Consider the following 20,160-nt stretch of genomic DNA (forward strand, 5'->3'; position numbering starts at 1 on the left):
CCTTCCATTCATCCTTCTGTCAATCCATTTTATTTCTCAATGCATTACAGAGATTGTCTAAGTACTGCTTTCAAATACATGAACATGCATAAATACAACTAATTTGTTATCTGAATTTATTTCTTTTACACACTTTTGGGGATAAAATTTTCATAAAATGAAATGCATTAATCTTAAGTATGCTCATTTCATTTTAAGTAATTGTTGTAATAAATATAAATGAGCTCATCAATGCCAAATCAGAAACCCTCCTGAATATCCTAAATTAAAAAATCAATGACCTGAATGCAGTCAGAGAGAAGGTAGAAGAACTCAGAAAACATTAAACTTTTTTGTTTGAAAGGAGAGGAGAGATTTGGCAAACCAGATGGTTTCAGATATGTGTAGTGGAGTATTTCATTTTAACAGACTGTCTTTTAATGAGTTATTCAATATTACTCAGCCAAATGTTGGATAGAATCACTGATTATCCTTTCAGATTCACAGAAAAATGGCTTGCTCTAATTCATTCTATATATTTGAAATCTTATAATATAGAAAAGTTTCAAACTTCTAATTTTTTCAACACATTTATAATTCACTTTAGCATGTAATAAGATACACATAAATAACACAGGGGAGAGGACCAAACAGAAGAAAAATTATCTTTGTGATTCTGTGGGGCAATGTTTTTCAAACGGGAGTCCAAGAATTATTTTTTAAAGATTTTACTTATTTGACAGAGAGAAAGAGAACAAGCAGGGGGAGGAGCAGATGGAGAGGTAGAAGCAGGACCCCTGCTGAGCAATGAGCCTGACACAGGGCTTGATCCCAGGACCCCAGGATCATGACCTGAGCCAAAGGTAGACACTTAACCAACTGAGCCACCCAGGTACCCCTGGAGTCCAAGAATTAATAGAAGATGAACACTGTCTTTGAAATCCATGAAGTATCCAATAATGTATTTATATGATATAAATATTACATTATTTATAGTTCTCTAAGAATAGGTATACTCATAAATATATATTTTATAAATAATATAAACACACACTATTTAAATTATATAGCATGTATAGTTTTATAAATACTATTTTTTATTCAGATGCTGATCTAAAATGTTTTAACCTATTCCTACTTATTTGGGTAGGGCCATCTGATATCAGGGTCCACATTTTTACATTTAAAAGGTCCTTCCAGCCAACAGACCAGCCAAAGAAAAAAGGTTAAGCTTTTAGTGTCCATAGTCATCTGGGCTATGCTTCAAAATTTGCATACAAGCACAGCATTCTTGCAAAATTTTCTGTAAGAATGTGTTCTGTATTTTTTTTAATATTTCAACCCACACAAAAAAAGCTTTGAAATATTTTAAATTATATAAATATCCTTTTGAAAATAGGCTTTCTGTGTATTAGTATTAGTAAAATCAAAACACAAAACACCAAACTGAACAGTGGCTGTATCTGTGTTCTTAAACTCAATGTTCTGGTCTAACCAGTAAAATAACATCATCCTTCAAATCAATGTTATTAAAATGAATGTGTTCATTTTGTGAATTTGTATTTACTTCAAAATTTTCTCTGAAAGTATATTTGTATAAGAGCATAACAAAGAATTGATTCCTGGGTCCGTGTTATAGTAAAAAGAATAAGAGAACAAAAAGAGGGCACACGATTTTGATTTTTCTTTCACGTTTCCACACATTTTACCCAAGTCTAAAGAAAATTGTTATAAATGATGAAGAAGATTTTCCCCCCTATTTTTCTTTTCTTTTCCTTTCTTTCTTTCTTTCTTTCTTTCTTTCTTTCTTTCTTTCTTTCTTTCTTTCTTTCTCTTTCTTTCTTTCTTTCTTTTTAACAAATTCTTATGAAGCACAGGAAGTTTCAAGTGTAAAATCAAGCTGTAGATAAATGTACTTTGAACTTCCGAATTTCAAATTACATATTTCACCCATACAATTTAAGTATTCAACACGGCGGGTATTGCTCTTGCTTTAAAATTTATCTAAAGATATGAGACAGGCAAAAGCTCAATGCAAAAGTAAAGACTTTATAAACTGCATCCATTTTGCCAATGGCTTTGAGAATATGTGGTAATATTGTGGGAAACAAGTGAAAATTTGAAGAAGGTTTTTACAATGTGATCCAAGCAGAATTACAAAAAAAATCCTCATTTGGCTAAAATCAGAACTGTTTTCTTTTCGAACAGACATAAGAAGAGAAAAGCAAATGTGTTTTCAGCTCTATCCAAGATCGAAATTAAATTCAGTTGCTGTTACTCCTTACTCTTTTACCTTTTTCTTCTAACCTAAAATGAAGTTTTGTAGAGATTGAGGCTTCAGAAGAAACGTGTGAAAATACGTTAACATTTTGAACTGAAAATGAAGTTGATTAATGTAAAACTCGTGAGAGGATTAGAATTTTTAGAGCAGTTCATTACATGACAATACCTCATAGGAGACCCCCTACAATATTCTGTATTGTCAGGCAATATTTAAAATTAGTCAATTTTGATTGAACTGGTACATGAATGACTACCTTAAAATATAGGTATTTTTCCTACATCAGTTCTAATATTAAATAAGTGATGGCCTGATGTGGGTATTATAGATAACTTCTTTTATCCTTTCAGTATACTTTCAGTTATAGTCAGCATTTACATATAAATTGCTATAAACAAAAATATATATATATATATAACTAAAAGAGTATACATATGGAAACATATTTATGTGCACTTTTATAATATTCACTAACTATATATACATATAACATGATATAAAAAATCAACACTTGCAAAAATAACAGAATACCATAATTATATTTTAAGATCACTTGAAATTCTTCAGAAACATTTTTTTAAAGTGACCTCTACCCCCAATGTGGGGCTCAAACTCGGAACCCCATGACTGAGAGTCACATCCTCTACTGACCAAGCCAGCCGGGTGTCCCTTTTCAAAATCATTTTTTAATGTGTGCATTACAGTCACTCATGGAAGTCTGAAGGATTTAATGGACACCGCTAATCCTTTCATAAACAATATGATGTATATGTGTGTGGGGGTATCCTCCTGTTTAGTCGCCTAAAGGGGTAATTATCAAGACCAAAAGCTTCATAATTTTTATGAATGAAAAAATTTGAAACTTCAATGATTTCAGGAATTGATCTCTGTAGATGAGATTCATTTCTTAAATCTTTCGGCAATTAGCTAATTCAGGATTAGCTAACAACTTCTTAGTGTCATTTGCATAAAGAAGGAGGGAGGGTTTCAGAAGGAGAATTCTCCTGACTTGCCTTATGTTTGGCCTATGTTAACTATGACAAATCACATGATGTCATTTTACACAGGGCTTTAAGCTACACATTACACAAAGCTGATAATTCTACAAGGAGAAAATTATGTTCTTTTATAACAGTTTTAAAGGAGGAATATTTCTTATTCCAATTATTTTTTAAGCTGTTTCTGAGTAGGTGCTCACTGCATTGACTAAAACAGCCAACTCCAATAATACCATTTTTTAGTATTGACATTTAAAATTTCTCTCAGAAATAGAGTTCCATCAGTGATGGATGTAGAAATTTGCACTGTCCAAGCAGTTGTTTTGTGGAAACGGTGTTGTTATTTTCTGATTTTTTCCCAAGTCATCTCAGATGGAGCATGAAAATGAGATGCCAAGAGAGGCTTTAAAAAGATACTGAGGACCAGCTTCAGAGTGTAAGCAAATCTGAATTCCAGTGTTTAAAAGTTTTGAGAAAGCTAATCTAAAAGTTAAGTGTTTACTAGCATCTCCTTGATTATATTTTAGAAACTGCTGCACTAAATAAGGGACCTATTCTTATTTTCTCTGGATTGAAAATACACATAAAACAGAAAATGCTTTCTATATTCTGTGTCCAGCAGTGATTTTATTTTCATTTGCTTTTTGCCACGATAGGGGGTGGTTACTGGTCATGGGGCACATATGAGTTATGTTGGAAGAAAAAATTTCTGATTTTGAAAACGTAGTTTCTGCCTGAAAACCAAAATTTGTGTTCAACAAATATTGAATTTGGTGTACGTACTTGCAAATTACAAACCATGTGCCCATAAGAGACTCTGGTACATCATATAGTAAGTATTTTAATACCTGCCCTCCACATCATTCTTATCAAGATTATGGTTTCATACTTTTGTTCCCTGATGTTCTCACGAGACAAATGAAAATGTGTAGGCACTATGCCATCTTCCTTTACCAAGAATATTTTAAATAGAACTTCAAACCAACAGAAAAACTAGAATGATCCAATGAAAACCTATATCCTCACTCTCTATATTAAACAATTATTAACACTCACAGCATTTTGCTTTACTTTTATAGACTTTTAAAGTTGCAAACATCATAATAATTAACTACTTGAGGCTGACGCACCAACTTCATGAAAATAAGGCCCATTTCCTACATAATCTTAATGTCCCTATCTAAATAAGAAAATTACTTAAAATACCTATCATCACTTAATAACCAACCCTTATTCAATTTTGCCCATTTGTCTCTTCAAATATCCTTTTTAGTTCTTTCTCGATATTTTGAGCATAGATCAAAGCAACTTCCAAACACTGCATTTGGTTTTTGTGTCTTTAATTTCCGTAAGTTCAGAAGGATCATGCATTTTGATATTTACTTATTTAGTTATCATTATCTTTTTTCAGGAAACTAGTCTCTCTTCTGAATTTGCTGGAATAAGAAACTTCCTGAGATGTCCTTTAAGTCTTTACTGTTTTGCCTTAGAATATCTTTTCAGTTTCAAAATATGGATGAGCAAATGTGGCAGCGTAAATATATACCCTACTTAATAGAGAGATCCTTGTAACAGGAGTTACAACATCTGCCCGCCATCTCTGTAAACACATTCAATCCAAGGGAAAGGTTCCTTGTACAGGATATGCTTCAGCAAATTTTGGTGAAACAATGGCATATAAGTTGTAATACTCATTATCAGCTTTCGAATGATTATAAAGCCCATAGAATAGTTTAATATGACGGTTCAACAGTTAGTGAATGTGATTTGAAATCATATTATAACTCTTCTATTTACATACGGGATCCCTCAGATAAACTAGCCAAAACTAGTATGAGAAAATCTTTTGCAGTTTTCTTTGGCTGAAATAATTTCATTATGTATAGAACAAACTACTTTTGCTATATTCTCCTCAGTGTACTTATGAAATACTTAGATTTTCCTTTTTTGTAGTTGCTTAGTGTCCCATTCATGCTTAGTCTGTTCTCAGAAACATCACAGCAGCCATTGTATTAGCTACAAAGCCATTAGATTATGTTCAAGGCGTTGCTTACTGATGGGACCCAAAGATGATCTTTAACTCTGCCTGAATAATGTTAGAATGCAAAATTTCTCTCAGAAGCCACGGAAGGTCCAAGAATATTTGACATTCTATTCCATTCTACTCCCTGAGGGGACTCATTTGTTCTTTCTAGCTTGATGGCTGCCATCTGGGGAGGAAGAAGACCACTTTACAAGGTTCTGCATTCCCTTTAACAGCCCACAGTGAGTTGAGAACTCCCCAGCCTGGGTTACAGACCCAAAGCTATTTATCAGCTGGAATTATCTCACCTTCTATTTAAGGAAGTAGAAATCCATTTCAAAAAGGTCCATACCTCCCCAGAGGTAGGCCAAGGCAGAGCAAAGGAGAACAAAGACTATTTACAATGCTTGGGAGCAATAAAATCTAATGTACTAGGATATATTACACATCTTGTAAAAGGAAAAACATCCTTTTCACCCAATGCTCTCTATCATTTTTCTTTTTCTCCTTGAATATTGCATGTATGGTTATGTATGAGGGGTATCCTAACTGATCTTTTGGATTGTCATATTTTACAACTTTAGCTCACGCAGATTACATTATATCATTTGAGAGTGTCACAACATATTAATAGGTACTTCTGGAGAAGTTTGAGAGGTCATTGGCGTGGTGCCTGGATTTGGGAGAAAAATATGGGAGAAGGTTAAAATAATTTCTTCCCTACATTTCCAAAGCTGTAAAACATTTTTCACAAAGCCAGGTTTTAGGTAACAAAACATTTCCTGACAATAAAATATTCTTATCAAATTTTCAGTAATGGAATCTCTATTTGAAATGAAAATGAATTTATGTATGATTTCAAATGTGGTTCTTTTTCAGAATACTAGATAGTGTCATTTGTGTGATTTATTCTACATTCAAAACAAATTTTAATAGGTGAGTTTGAAGTAATAATTATACATTATTACAATTAGATGTCAGTCATTAACTTATTGTTACTTGTTACTATTTCTCTGTATTATTGCTTTTATTATTAGCCCTTACTGAATAGCAGGTATTATGTTACAAATTCTAGAAGATTTAGTTCTCAAACCAATCAGCAATATGCTAGCATGATAAATAAGATAAATGGACTGTTTAATCAAGATGTATAATTTAATTTCCAAAAGTTACATGTTCTATCCTAACTTCTTTGAATATGCATTTAATTATTTTAATAAATCAGACAGACCCAAATCTTTCCTCTAATGTAAAACATGGAATGACTGAAATCCATGACCATGAGCATGAAACATTAAAGTTAGAATCCCAAACCTGTGACTTCTTACCTGGATGTTACTGTATAAGTTGCTAAACTTCTTTGGGTGTCAGAATCCTCATACATAAAATGTGGATTCTAATACTGATATCATAAAATTTGGAGGGTACTGTAGAGAACTTCATAATGTCTATTTCCCTTTGTTTCTCTCCATTTACATTCAAATGAGCCCAGTATAACGATATTTGTTTTCATTTACATTAATTTATATTCATAGATACAAGAAAACTAATTGGATCCAAAATAATGATAGAAAACACTATCAAGCTTCTACTTTTTCCAGGCAATTTTCTAAAGGTTTTATATGTCTAAAACCACTTTAATAGTCAGAACAACCCTATAAGGACAACCCTACTATTACCACCCTCATTTTGCAGATGGATAAATTAGGCACAGAGAAACTGAGTTGGCTCAAGACATAAATAGACACAAAGCTGAGATTCAGATCAGTCTAACTCCGTGTATCCTTGAGACTAGCACCTCAGCTCAATCAGTTCTCTTTTAATTTGAGTCATATAATGTCATTTTCTCCCTTAACTTTCAAAACTGGGTCTCCCTTAAGAGGAAAGGACAAACAAATGGTCAGAGCCACATATACAACCTGCCCAAGTATTAGTTTTGTAATAATACTACAGTTTGAGCAAAACTGGGTTGCATTATTATGGACACATTAAAGAGAATAGTTTTATTCAAGAACACTTTGTACAGCCTGTTAGTGATTGCACTGGGCACTAGAATAGAGAACATAACAGTATTTGCTCTCAAGGAGACAGAAGTCCAGTGGGGAATAATTTCATAGCAAAAAAGATATTAATTCAAAACACTGTGTATCTTGGGGCACCTACATGGCTTAGGTGATTCCAGCCTACATGGAAATTGTCCATTCTTGATCTTGGCTCCAGTCATGACTTCAGGGTCTTGAGATCAAACCCCACTGCCTCTCCCATCGCTTGCTCTCTTGCCCTCTATCTTTTAAATAATCTTTAAATAATAACAAAAAATAAATCTTTAAAGAACCACTGTCCTTTTATAGTTTTGTGTCTCTCAAATCATACTCTTCTATAGAAGTTTTTCATAAGCATATACTACATAATTAAAAAGCATGTTATGTTTGTGTTTTTATTTAAAATACAAAGTAATACTACATTTTAGTTAGGAATCATCTTAATATACTAAGTATCAACTACATATTTGGAACAATTAATAGTCAACTAGAAAAAAGTGAACAAAATTTATCTTTTAAACATACAATTATATCAACAAATTATTTCAATGAAAAATAATTTTTTCTAAGGTTCTGCACATTGTTTATACCATTTGTTTTGACGCATATAGAAAACCATTATGTTAAAAACATAATGGAATAATTACATTTCAATAGAGAAATAGTGTGCCTTTTCACAAGAAATAATCAAATAAACAGATATGTCCGCGTGTGTAGGAACATTTGGACATGTGCATATTTGTATATGGCAGAGAAAAAGGAGAAAGAATATTTGTATGTGTTTTTATGTGCTCACACATGCAAATTTTGCAAAATGAATAAAAGGCCAATAGATATGCATTCTATAAAACAACGCTCTTAAGAACACAAGCTGAAAATTTCATTATCTGCTTATTTCAAAGGTGGTTTGAAGGTGACCCATTTTCTGTAGCGTGTGTTACTGTGGGGATTGCTTTATGTGTTCAAGCACAAAGCTACCTCACTGAAGTCTTTTCTTTCTCTTCCTCACTTTACAATAACTACTTTAAATGGATTTTGAAAGTATAATATCACAAATGCAGAAAAAATAAATCCAAGTACTTAACCAGTTGCTTTCTTTGTATTTTGAGTCAAGCTGTTTCATGTCAATTTTACTGTTAAGAATTCATATCTCTCAGTCTTATATCCTATAACAGTGTCATAAATATTATTTTATTTGCATGATAATATATACATGAAATATTCATTTTTGTCCAATAGTATGAAAATGCTAAATCGCGATGTGCTAATGAGAAATAGAAATAGTGTCTATTCAATGTAAGAAATGCACTAACTGAGAGGTTTATCTAAAATCTCTCTTATAAACACATTAAAGAAGGAATCAGCCTCAGGGTTCACTCGTTTTCCACTAGGGATAACAGGATTCCCAAGAAACTTCCAAAGAGGTAATAGTTCCACTTTGACTTTGACTTTAAAAGGAAAAAAAAAATAAGGGATTAAAAGGAAAAAAAAAATAAGGGATTAAAAAAAAAGAAAGGAAAGGAAGAAAGAAAGAGAGAAAGAAAGAAAAAAATGCAAACAGCTCTCACAGATGCTGGAACGTCAATTTTGACTGCTTTTAGCAAATATATATTATTGGATGCCTGAGAGAAATAAATCAATTTCAAGCTATTGAAGTTTTTTTTTCTTTTTATTTTATTTTATTTATTTATTTGTCAGAAAGAGAGAGAGAGTGAGCACAGGCAGAGGCAGAGGGAGAAGCAGGCTCCCCACAGAACAAGGAGCCCGATGTGGGACTCGATCCCAGGATGCTGGGATCATGACCTGAGCCAAAGGCAGCTGCTTAACCAACTGAGCCACCCAGGCATCCCTCAAGCTATTGAAGTTTTAAAGGTCAAAATTATTTTTTTAAAAGGAATTCAGGATTATAAAAGCAGATGCTTAATTTGACATTGAGACCTTAAATGATGAATAAATCCCTCAAAATGTAATTGGTTTTCAGAAGAAACTGGATTGCTTTGTTATTAAATTTTCCTAATAATTCACGGAATCTATAGAATTGCGCGTGTATATGTACATGTAACACATTTTCCAAAAACTGACATGAATAGACTGTATAGTTATGTTATTTCCAAAATCTAAAAAAAAAAAAAAAAGAGAGAGAGAGAGAGAGAGAGTCTGTTTACTGATCTCCTTAACTACTTCTAACAACTTTTCTCTCCTATCTATCTATCTATCTATATCTCCTTGGTTGCTGATTAAGATAAGCTATATACAGAATTTCTGAGACTAATCAGGGTCCAATCATACTTCATTGTATTATTTTAAATCATAAAACTTGTGCATATTCAATACAGAATTGAAATCACATTAAGACTTAATTCTCAATTATGAATGAACTCCAAAATATGGTGTGGTAGGCAGGATTCTACCATATTATTCAAGTTTTCTCTCCCATTAGTGTACATTTTCCCTGAATGTTCCCCAGGACTGTGAAGACTATAAATTTAATTCTTATGGTTATATTATGTTGGTGGGCCAGACCTAATCACATGAGAGCTCTAAAAGAGTAAGAGTCCCCCCACCTCAGGGGTAGAAAGAGGAAGTTAGAGAGACATACTCCAGCTGGCTTAGAAGAAAACAAATGATCGTATTTAGAATTGCTGATACAGAGGGGCAACCTTTAGGAGCTGGCAGCAGTCCCACATCCCCACTAATAGTATAAAGAGGACCTCAGGTCTATAGCAAGAAAATAAATTCTGCCAACAGTCTGAATGAGCTTGAAAGCTATTTTGTCCCCCTCAAGAAAGAGCTTGACACCCAACTGCCACCTTGGTTTCAATCTTGTGAGGCCTTGAACACACACCCCCACTATTCTGTGCCAAATTTCTGCTGCAGAACTGAGTCTTAAGCTGTTCCATTTGAGGGAATTTGTTGTGGAAAAATGGAAAACTAGTACTAATAAATAATTAGAGAAATCCAATATTATTGTTACTTCATTTTTTTAAATCATGACTTTTGATTAAAAGGAAATTTTGATTACTTGGTTATGTGCCTCTACTGACACCAATTCTTTTAGGGTTCCTGAACCCAATGTATGGAGTAGTGTTCCCCCACTTGCAAGACCAAGCAATTCTCAAACAGCAACAAGATGTCTAAGAATCCAACTCAATTCTGACACTGTCTGCCTAGAGATAGCATCAACTTCCAGAGGTTAAGGGCTCAGTCCTACAAGACTACTTCCCAAGCCTCACCTCAACTCCAGTTGCAAGCCCCAGGCTGTTACCACACCTGTGCTTATGACTGATGAGCTACAGATTGGAGGTTCCGACAGCCAACACTTTAGGGTCTTTATATTTGCTAGAGTGGTTCAGAGAACTCAGGGAAACATTTACTTATGTTTACCTGTTTATTTAGTGATATGATAAAGGATATGAATACAAAGCCAGATGAAGAGATAGATAAAGGAGGTATAGCTTACATGCTCTCTCCAGGGTGCCATTCTCCCCTGTCTCCATGTATTCATCAACCCAGAATCTCTATGAACCCAGTTTTTTGGGGTTATTATGGAGCCATCATGGCATAGTCATGATTGACTAAGTCATTGGCCATTGACTGATTCAGTCTCCAGTCCTTCTCTCCTTTCTTGAGGTCAGGGGATAGGTTTGAAAGTTCCAACCCTCTAGTCAAGCCATTGGTCCTCCTTCCAATGAGCCCTTGCCCTTTGGTGGGATCCAAAAGTCACCTTTGTTAATAACAAGACACTCATGTAATCTCAATGGCTTTTCAGCATTTTTAGGAACTGTGGATGAGAACCAAATATAACTGAGAAATATATATTTCATCATCTGAATGACCAAATATATATTTCCTATAAATCATTATGTCACAGTATGTCACAGTGCCTCAATTTTCTGACACATTATTTAATTTGTTTGCTTGTTGAATTCTTCCCTGCCTATATCCCTACTCTACCATTTCTAGTAAATACATCTGCTACTTCCTTTGTATAAGTGATTCCATACACATTCACTCTGTGAATCTAGTAATATTGTTAATCACTGCACTTTGTCCCTTTGACCATACTACGGGCAGAGATTGCAGGTCTAGCCAATGTTAGCATCTGCCTTTCCAGTCAATGAAGTAGCTGACTACTAACTAAGATAGTTTCTACCTCACTCTGTACTCTGCACACCATAAAGGAGGTTCCTTAAAGATAGAAGAAAATTAAGTCTATATACAAAAGGAGACTGACAGAAATAAGGGAAGAAGAGAGGGAGTCTTTCTGAGAACATCACATTAATTCCTGAAATTGTCTGGACTTTTCCTCATAGAATGAACTCATAAACCTCTTACTCTGAATTTGCTTTTGTCAGTCAAAAAAAGAAGGAAACAAACAAACAAAAGAAAATCCATGTGCCTGGGTGGCTCAGTGGGTTAAGTCTCTGCCTTCAGCTCAGGTCATGATCTCAGGGTCTTGGGATCAAGCCCCGCATGGGGTTCTCTGCTCAGCAGGGAGCCTGCTTCCTCCCCTCTGCCTGCCTCTCTGCCTACTTGTGATTTCTGTCTCTCAAATAAATAAATAAAATCTTAAAAAAAAAAAAAAAAGAAAAGAAAATCCAAAGCAAAACTGCCCACTTTATTTTTCCATGTTATTGAATACTAATTGTATTCAAGCGCCACAGATTTGGGGACAAATTCATCAGTAAGTCCTCAAAGATCAACATAGGTAAGGAATCTGTTCTACATCCAAAGTCATTTAAAACACACACACACACACACACACAAAGTGCAGCAGATTTTACTATTGCTCCCTCTTCATCTTTTATGCAATTTGAAACAACTCTGTCTCTTGTATTAGGTCAGAGTGAAATATCTGCCAATCTAAACTTGGGAATAAGAGAAACCTGCGCAATTGATCTCCTTGCGCTGATGTTGGGATCCAGGGCAGAGCTTTCATCAAGCAAACTGTTGCGGGAAGTCAAATAAGTTGTGTTGTCTCATCTGTACATACACACACTTTCTGGCAAAGGTCTCTGCTTCTGCCATTCAAATAATGACAGTAAATAAACTTGAATCAAATCCATAGCCCCATTCATTGTATCATGTTCCATATCAGAATTCTCTAAGCCAGGCATTCTAAGGATTTATCTTTAACATAGAATGTCTTACAACAAACCCTTAGCAGTTATTCATTATGCAGAGTATAGAAGGAAGGAAGAAGGGCCATGGTTTGCCATACCTTCCCAGTCCTAGACCCCAATTCAGATGATGGGTACACACTGGAAAAGTAGCAATCCACGCAATGCTTTTGAAATTTTCTGCTTGAACCTTATGATACGACAACTTAACTGTTGCCTAAACCCAATCCCCTTCCTTTTTGGGGGGAAACACTTTGGGTTGAGGATAATTTTCCTTTAATTCCAAGTTTCGAATCCTCTCACATAAAAAACCACAAATAATGTTGTATTTTAGTTCAAAACAGGCTGCATTTATTGCCTTATAAAATGTCGAGTAGTTTTGCTTCTATGATCCCTCTATGATTGCAGAAAATAACAAGGTTTCCACTCATTTTATATCTTGAAGACTTCTCTGAGAAGTTGGCATATCATTTGTTGGTTTTGAGTACACACTTGCTGCTAATGATGCTTGAAATTTATTGGCTCTGTTCATAGGAAGGAGAATAATAAGGCATTTGAACAGTCAGCTCAGTTATATATCAGTTCACATACAAAAAAAGAAAAAGAAAAAAGAAAAAAAAAAAGCTGCCTATCTAAGGTGTAAGCTGTATCTTTTGTGTCCTAGAACAATTTCTACCATGATTCTTAAACTGGCCACTCCAGACCGCTGCATAAATCCTTAACTGAAGAAGCTGATCACTCTGGCTATCTGCCCATTATGTTGCTTATAGGCAAGAATTAAGCCAAATTATCCTTGGGATATTTAAAAAACATTGTTAGTGTATTTTACCTTGGTAAGAAGGAGATTTAAAAAGAAAAGAAAAAATGGCCTTCGTGCACGGCTCCTGTCATGACATAAAATCAGGCCTTTGAAACTGGAAAGTACCTTAGAGAACATTGTTTTAATTGTTTCATTCCACAAATGAAGAAACAGAATCAGAAAGGCTAAGTGATTTCCTCAATATCATAGAGCTAGTTAATTACAGAAATCAAGAATAGAAACCAGGTTCTCCAACTCTCTGCACAGCATTCTTTTCCATTATGTGCAGTGAAAATATCTGCTGCTATTTTCAGGCAACTTGGCTCATGAAAGTCGCCTTATAATGTTTAATAAATCAAAATGTTTTGTGTTCATAAACTTTAAAACAGTTAAAAGTAAAAACAACAACAACAATAACAACAACTTGGCTTTCTGATGATTTCAGATAAGATAAATCCCATCTACTGTATCTCATCAAGATTTCATATGTAAATGTGGTACGGCATTTATGTGAGGGAAAAGTCAGTAGCACTAAAAAGCATCAGGGACGGAGAATATAGATTAATGCCAGGATTAGAAATGACTCCATCAATTTCAAGCTCCATTAGCAACACAGGGAAAATAACATGGAAGTCGACAGAAGTTTTATTATCAGACTTGGGTATGTGTGTGGAGAAGATAAATTAAAAAAATGGGATTATTTGATTATTAACAATTACACTGATATTTTCCACTTGAACAATTTATACAAATGTACTAATTATTTTTATAAGTATTATCTTCTTTGACATAGTTAATAATCCTTTCCTCCTTAGCATTGGGAATGCGGAGCCTCGGGTTTGGAATACCGAAATACTAGTTTAGTATATTGTTGCTCAAAAGTTGAGAACCTGGAAACAAAACTCAGGTGTCCTGACTTAGTCTAAATAATGCATAATGCACTTTCTTTATTATTTTTTTATTTTTAATTTCACTGTAAGCCATTTTGTAAATTTTTCAACAAAGAAAAGGGAACCTTTCACCTGAACATTTAACCCTACTTAAAAGGCCCCAAACCTACAGTCATGAGGAGGCAGTATTGGTGAATATTTTCTGTACTACACATCTTTTATCACACATTATATATGGTGGAACATAAAATTTTACGAAATTATAGTTACATGCTTGAAATGGATTTTAAATCTTTCCATTTTCTATGTCACAAGTGAGAGTTGTAAACCTGAAAAATTAAAGCTGCAATATAATTTATCTTGCCCATAAATAGTCTACTATACATTATATAGTTTTTGAAGTAAACAATGACAGATAAGACTAAAAGTGATATTTCTCCATGGGAAACTATGTGATAAATTGCTAGAAATGCCATGATATAACTGGAATTATGTCACTTGAATGTAAAATGAAGATTCTCAGCTTCCTACTTTTATACACAATAACTAGTTGTGTATCGGTTGAGTATAATTTTCTTTTTTATAGGGACACAAGACTCTCTCTCTCTCTCGGTAGTTATCAAAATGCCAAATAATACATGTACTTTTAATAGTCACTTCTCATTTGCTTTTTTAAAAATATTTTATTCATTTCTTAGAGGGAGAGAGAGAATGAGCAGGGGGAGGAACAGAGGAGAAGGAGAGGGAGGAGCAGACTCCCCGCTGAGCAGTGAGCCCAACATGGGGCTTAATCCCAAGTCAGGACCTGAGCCCTAGGCAGATGCTTAACCGACTGAGCTACCTGGGTATCCACTCTTAGTCATTTTTCCTTATACTTGAAATAAGTAAACCAAATAAATACAGAAATTCTCGAGTTAATAGATTATAAATAAGTAATGTTCCTGATTATATATGGATACTAATAAAATCTACAATGATTTTACACATCATGATAATGTTTTCAATTTGGGGACAAACATTTTAAAAGTCGTTGCATGATACAAGTGATTTGAGAGCTGTGGATATGTTTCCTTAGAAGGAAAACATTCTATAAAAAGTAAGGGGTTTTTTTTTGTTAAAGATTTTATTCATTTATTTATTTGAGAGAGAGAGAGAAAGAGAAAACATGAGAGCGAGAGCAGGCAGGGTCAGAGGGAGAACGAGACTCCCCGCTGAGCAGGAAGCCAGATGAGGGTCTTGAACCTGGTACTCCAGGATCATGACCTGAGCCAAAGGGAGTCACTTAACCAACTGAGCCTCCCAGGTGCCTATATAAAAAGCAAGTTTTAAAAAAGACTGTTCTTGTTTTGAACTCTCTTGGTCAGGTAGATGGAGATTATGATAAAAACCTATGTGTGAAGGGGAAAAGAACTTCAACATTGGGGTTCAAATGGTTTTTCATTCTAACTTTCTCAACACTGTCCTGTATAATTATTAATTTTTCTCCTTCCTAACCCTGTGTATTTAATTAGAATAAGCACTACCTGCATACACAGGGGGCAAAAATGATAAAATTTAGTCATGTAGCAGCAATAATAGTCAACAAGTGGAAAAGGGACAAAACTAGAACATTCCTTCTTTATTAAATCTGAAAAATTAAGCTTCCAAATTACATACACACATGCACCACTATGGCAATGCAATTCTAGTTCCCCCTCCATAAATCGTGTATGTTTTTTACTATTAGCACCAACATTAATTTTCTCCTTCATATTATATTCCAAGTTGATTTTATATGGTAAGGAAGATTCAAATCATTTCTTGTTTGAAACTAGATCTAATAATTTGGGGTGCCTGGGTGGCTCAGTTGGTTAAGTGTCTGCCTTTAGCTCAGGTCATGATCCTGGGGTCCTGGAATGACCCCCACATCAAGCTCCTTGTTCAGCAGGGACCTGTTTCTTGTGCTCGCTCTCTCTCCCTGTGTCAAATAAATAAATAAAATCTTTAAAAAAAAAAAAAAGACCTAATAGGCCTCCTGGGTGGCACAGTGGGTTAAGCCTCTGCCTTTGGCTCAGGTCATGATCTCAGGGTCCTAGGATCAAGCCCCACATGGAGCACTCTGCTCAGCAGGGAGCCCTGCTTCCCCTCCTCTCCTGCCTGCCTCTCTGCCTACTTGTGAGCTCTTCTTCTCTGTCAAATAGATACATAAATAATTAAATAAAATCTTAAAATAAAAACCTAAAAATTTTGTCATAATTGTGACATCAAGTCACATTAAAATATTTTAAAAAATTGTATATTTCTCCAAAATATAGGAATCATCAGCCTACTTATTTGGAATTATCTGAGTAAAATCTCATTGATACTAATTCTTTACAAAATATTGCCAGGGCCAGAATTTTAAGAATAATAATAATAAAGAGCTTCTTACATTAAAAAATGGGGGCACCAGGTGGCTCAATCAGTTATGCACCCAGCTCTTGATTTCAGCTCAAGTCATGATCTCAGTGTCCTGGGCTTGAGCCCCATCCTGGGTTCTGCACAGAGTTTTCGTGAGAATCCTCTCCCTCTCCCTCTGCCCCTACCTCGGCTTGGGTGATCTCTCTCTCTCTCTCTCAAATAAATAAATAAATCTTAAAAATAAATAAATAAATAAACAAACAAACAGCTGGGCTGAATCCCTGGATCTCAAGATCATTACCTGAGCTGAAGTTAGATGCTTAATGGACTGAGCTACCAAGGGGCCCCGGTGTGATTTTCTTCTCTTGATCTTACTCTACTCTAATCCTTTTCACTAATATTTCTAATTCTCCTTCCTTTTATATATCTCATTCCACATTCATGTCTCTAGACTCATTGAGGAAACCATCTTTACACATGGGACCTATTTAATTGGGGAGGAAAAGTGATCATAGATAATAAGTAACACACTGCAAATCATGCCTACATCTCAGATGAACAGTATTAAGAATCAAGTTATTTTTTCCAATTAAAAAGAATTTAGTTAAATACTTCTTTTCACAATACAATTGTCTTTTTACATTTATTTTTATTTTTTTAATTAACATATAATATGTTATTTGTCCCAGGGGTACAGGTCTGTGAACCATCAGGCTTACACATTTCACAGCACAAACCATAGCACATACCCTCCCCAATGTCTATACAATTGTCTAAATAGTTTAATGTGATAATTACAGACTACTCTTATTATATATTTTTGTGGCTTGCTCTAACCAAATGTGATTATTATAGTCTAAATATTAATTTTCAAATTGTGGTTCATGACTCATTAGTGGATCATGAAATCAATTTAGTGGGTTAAGCTTTTCATTAATAAATATAATTGAATGAAGTAGAATAGAATGTAATTGAATAGAACAGAATAGGGCAAATTACCATTATGCATTGTAAGGGGATACATTTCCTTATGAAACATTTTTTTTAAATTCCAGGATTTTCTATGAGTGGGTGAGTATGTATTTGTGTTGGGTATCGAAATACATTACTTACTGGGGGGCATGGTCCAAAACATTTTGGGAGACACTGGGATAAATGTTATTGTTAGCTTTGTAAAAATAGATCAGTAACATAATATTTTTGCATTATGTCAATTAGTGTTGAAAACAAAGGATTGTTAACAGTTTAGCGAGTCACAGACTGTTCTGCTTTAAGTATATGTGACTGTTCTTATCTAGCTAACTATGATCTTTACGTGTATCATAAAGACTTTTGATTTACCAGGGCTTAATTCCAAGCTGGGTTAATTCCAATGGGTTAATTCCAAGCTGCCTTCTTGTCACCACTTACTAGGACAAATCTTCCTTACCCTCTGTCAATCATTGTGTGCCAGTCTTATTTGATAATGTTGATATCCTAAACATCCTAAACATGATCCAAACAATACGAGTTTGATTAACTTCATGGTTAAAGTACATGCACTCTGAATTAAAATTCTAAGTAGAAATATACACCTTTGTGGTTATCTTTTCTTGGTTATCTGTTTTTTGTTTTGTTTTGTTTTTGTTTTTGCTTACTTTAGTACAATAATAAAAGTAGATCCGTTCACTGAAAAAAAATTAAACATATAGAGACAACCTATTCTTTTGTGTTACTGAAGTGAACATCTCTGGTGAACCACAGCTGGTCTCCTAAGTTAATTCACGCTTTAGTACATTACAAAGAACAACAGCGATTCCTTTACTAAAACAATAGTAGCTCTTGATTTCTTTCTTTCTTTCTTTCTTTTTTTCTTTTTTTTTTAACAAACTAACTTTTATTTATTATGCTTTCTTAGCTGAGACTCACCAGTTCTTTTTCATGTATCAATTAATGCAGACCTATAGCTCCACCATGAGAAAATCATTGTTCAATCATCTCTAGATGCTTTTTTGTCACATACTTTTATCCTGGTCTTAAAAATGAAGCATGGACAGTTAACAAGCAAACTTGAGGCCATTTTCTCTAACATTCCCATTGTATCTAATATTATTTGATTCAAAACATGAGTCTAAGAGCAAATAAAAATTGACTTTCCTTTTTCAGTCCAGGATACAGACCCATTGAACTATCCCTTCAGGTTTGATGATCCATCAGTTAACACGACACTATTTTCACAAGAAATATGATTTGATCTGAAAAGAACTGCAGCAGCCTGAAACATATATTCCCAGAACATGTCTCCAAGAATACTGAGGCCATTAAATGACTTCCATAATGTCTGTGATAAATCTTACTATTAGTGAACAGTATCTGTTAAAGGCATCTCTTTGGAACTGCTAGTCTAGCCTACAGGTGCCCAGGTGCTGTGGAATTTTCCAGTCATAAACATGGGTAGGTCTGTCTATCAAGTTTTTTTTCCCCCCCCAAAGCAGTGGACTCAGCAATAGTTTAAGCCTTCCTTTAAAATTTATTTTTAATTTATTTGTTGTTTTTACGTAAATATAACATAGACTACCATTTAAAAGCACAGACTTTGGAGTTAAACTGGCTGAGTTTGATGTTATGATCTTAAAGAACACAGTCAGCTTCTTTTGTGTAAAATGAGAATAACAGTGACAGCTCTGGTAATTAAATAGCAAAAGCAAAGGGTTGAGTGCAGTGTAAAAATTAAGCACTATTAAGCATTAGCTATTATTTTCCTTCTAACCATTTGTGTATATATTCATGTCTCCATTGTTACCTGAGCTGATCTGCTCTTTTCCTATTAGAACAAAGGCTTGGTCATGGATAAACTCTTGCCTTCTGTTTCTTCTTATGCTTAATGTTCTTCTGTTCTTTTACGCTCATATTTGATAGTCTGAGCCAACATCTCTGTATCCTCTATAAATGCCACATGGAATATTGAGACTGGATCTGCCTGGTATCAAATTATTTCTGCAGGCAAAATAAATGAAAGGGTATAGGAAATCTCAAAGAGAGCAGGAAGACTAGACACGGGTGGGCACTTGACCCGATTAACTTAGACCAAAAAACAAGGGGCTTGATTCTCAGTTCTTAATTCTTGCTGTCGCAACTCAGAATCAGTTTATCACCATGACCATTTCTAAGTGTAAGGTGACATACTTATTCAATCTCCAGTCACAAGGTGCCTGTTTTACTGGCTGGAATTTCACAACAACCAGGAGGACTCACATCCCTGCCATGTAGAAGAAGCAAAGACAATCACATTTAGTCTTTAAGTAATGGCGGGAATAACGCAAAAATGTTTCTCCTGTCATACCTAGGAATACAGTCAATGTGCAATTCATTTTACTATATTCTTCAGCCATAAAAGTACATTTACACTCTACTGAATATCTACTCAGCTTAAGACAAAGCCTGCCATAGTTCTTGAAACCAACAGATTGTTTTCTCAGAATTGTTTACTGACGTTACTAGAAAAAAAAGAAGTAATCAAAATTTCATTGACACTCCGTTTTCTTTCTCCTGCATATCTTAGTCATTGAAAATCATTATTGATTACATGAATTTTGAGAAAAAAAATGGGAAGTCATCTAATATTTCGTATCTACTGCACACAAATAATGTGCTCACTCTAAAATTTCTC

General features: G+C 34.4%; 1 protein-coding gene across 1 annotated transcript in view; it reads right to left on the bottom strand.

The window, feature by feature from the left end:
* Positions 1–20,160, bottom strand: part of CDH12 (cadherin 12) — a 1,009,850-nt gene that overhangs the window by 194,078 nt on the left and 795,612 nt on the right. The window lies entirely within an intron of this gene.

Source organism: Lutra lutra, chromosome 5 (assembly GCF_902655055.1).
Source record: "Lutra lutra chromosome 5, mLutLut1.2, whole genome shotgun sequence".
NCBI lineage: Eukaryota > Metazoa > Chordata > Mammalia > Carnivora > Mustelidae > Lutra > Lutra lutra.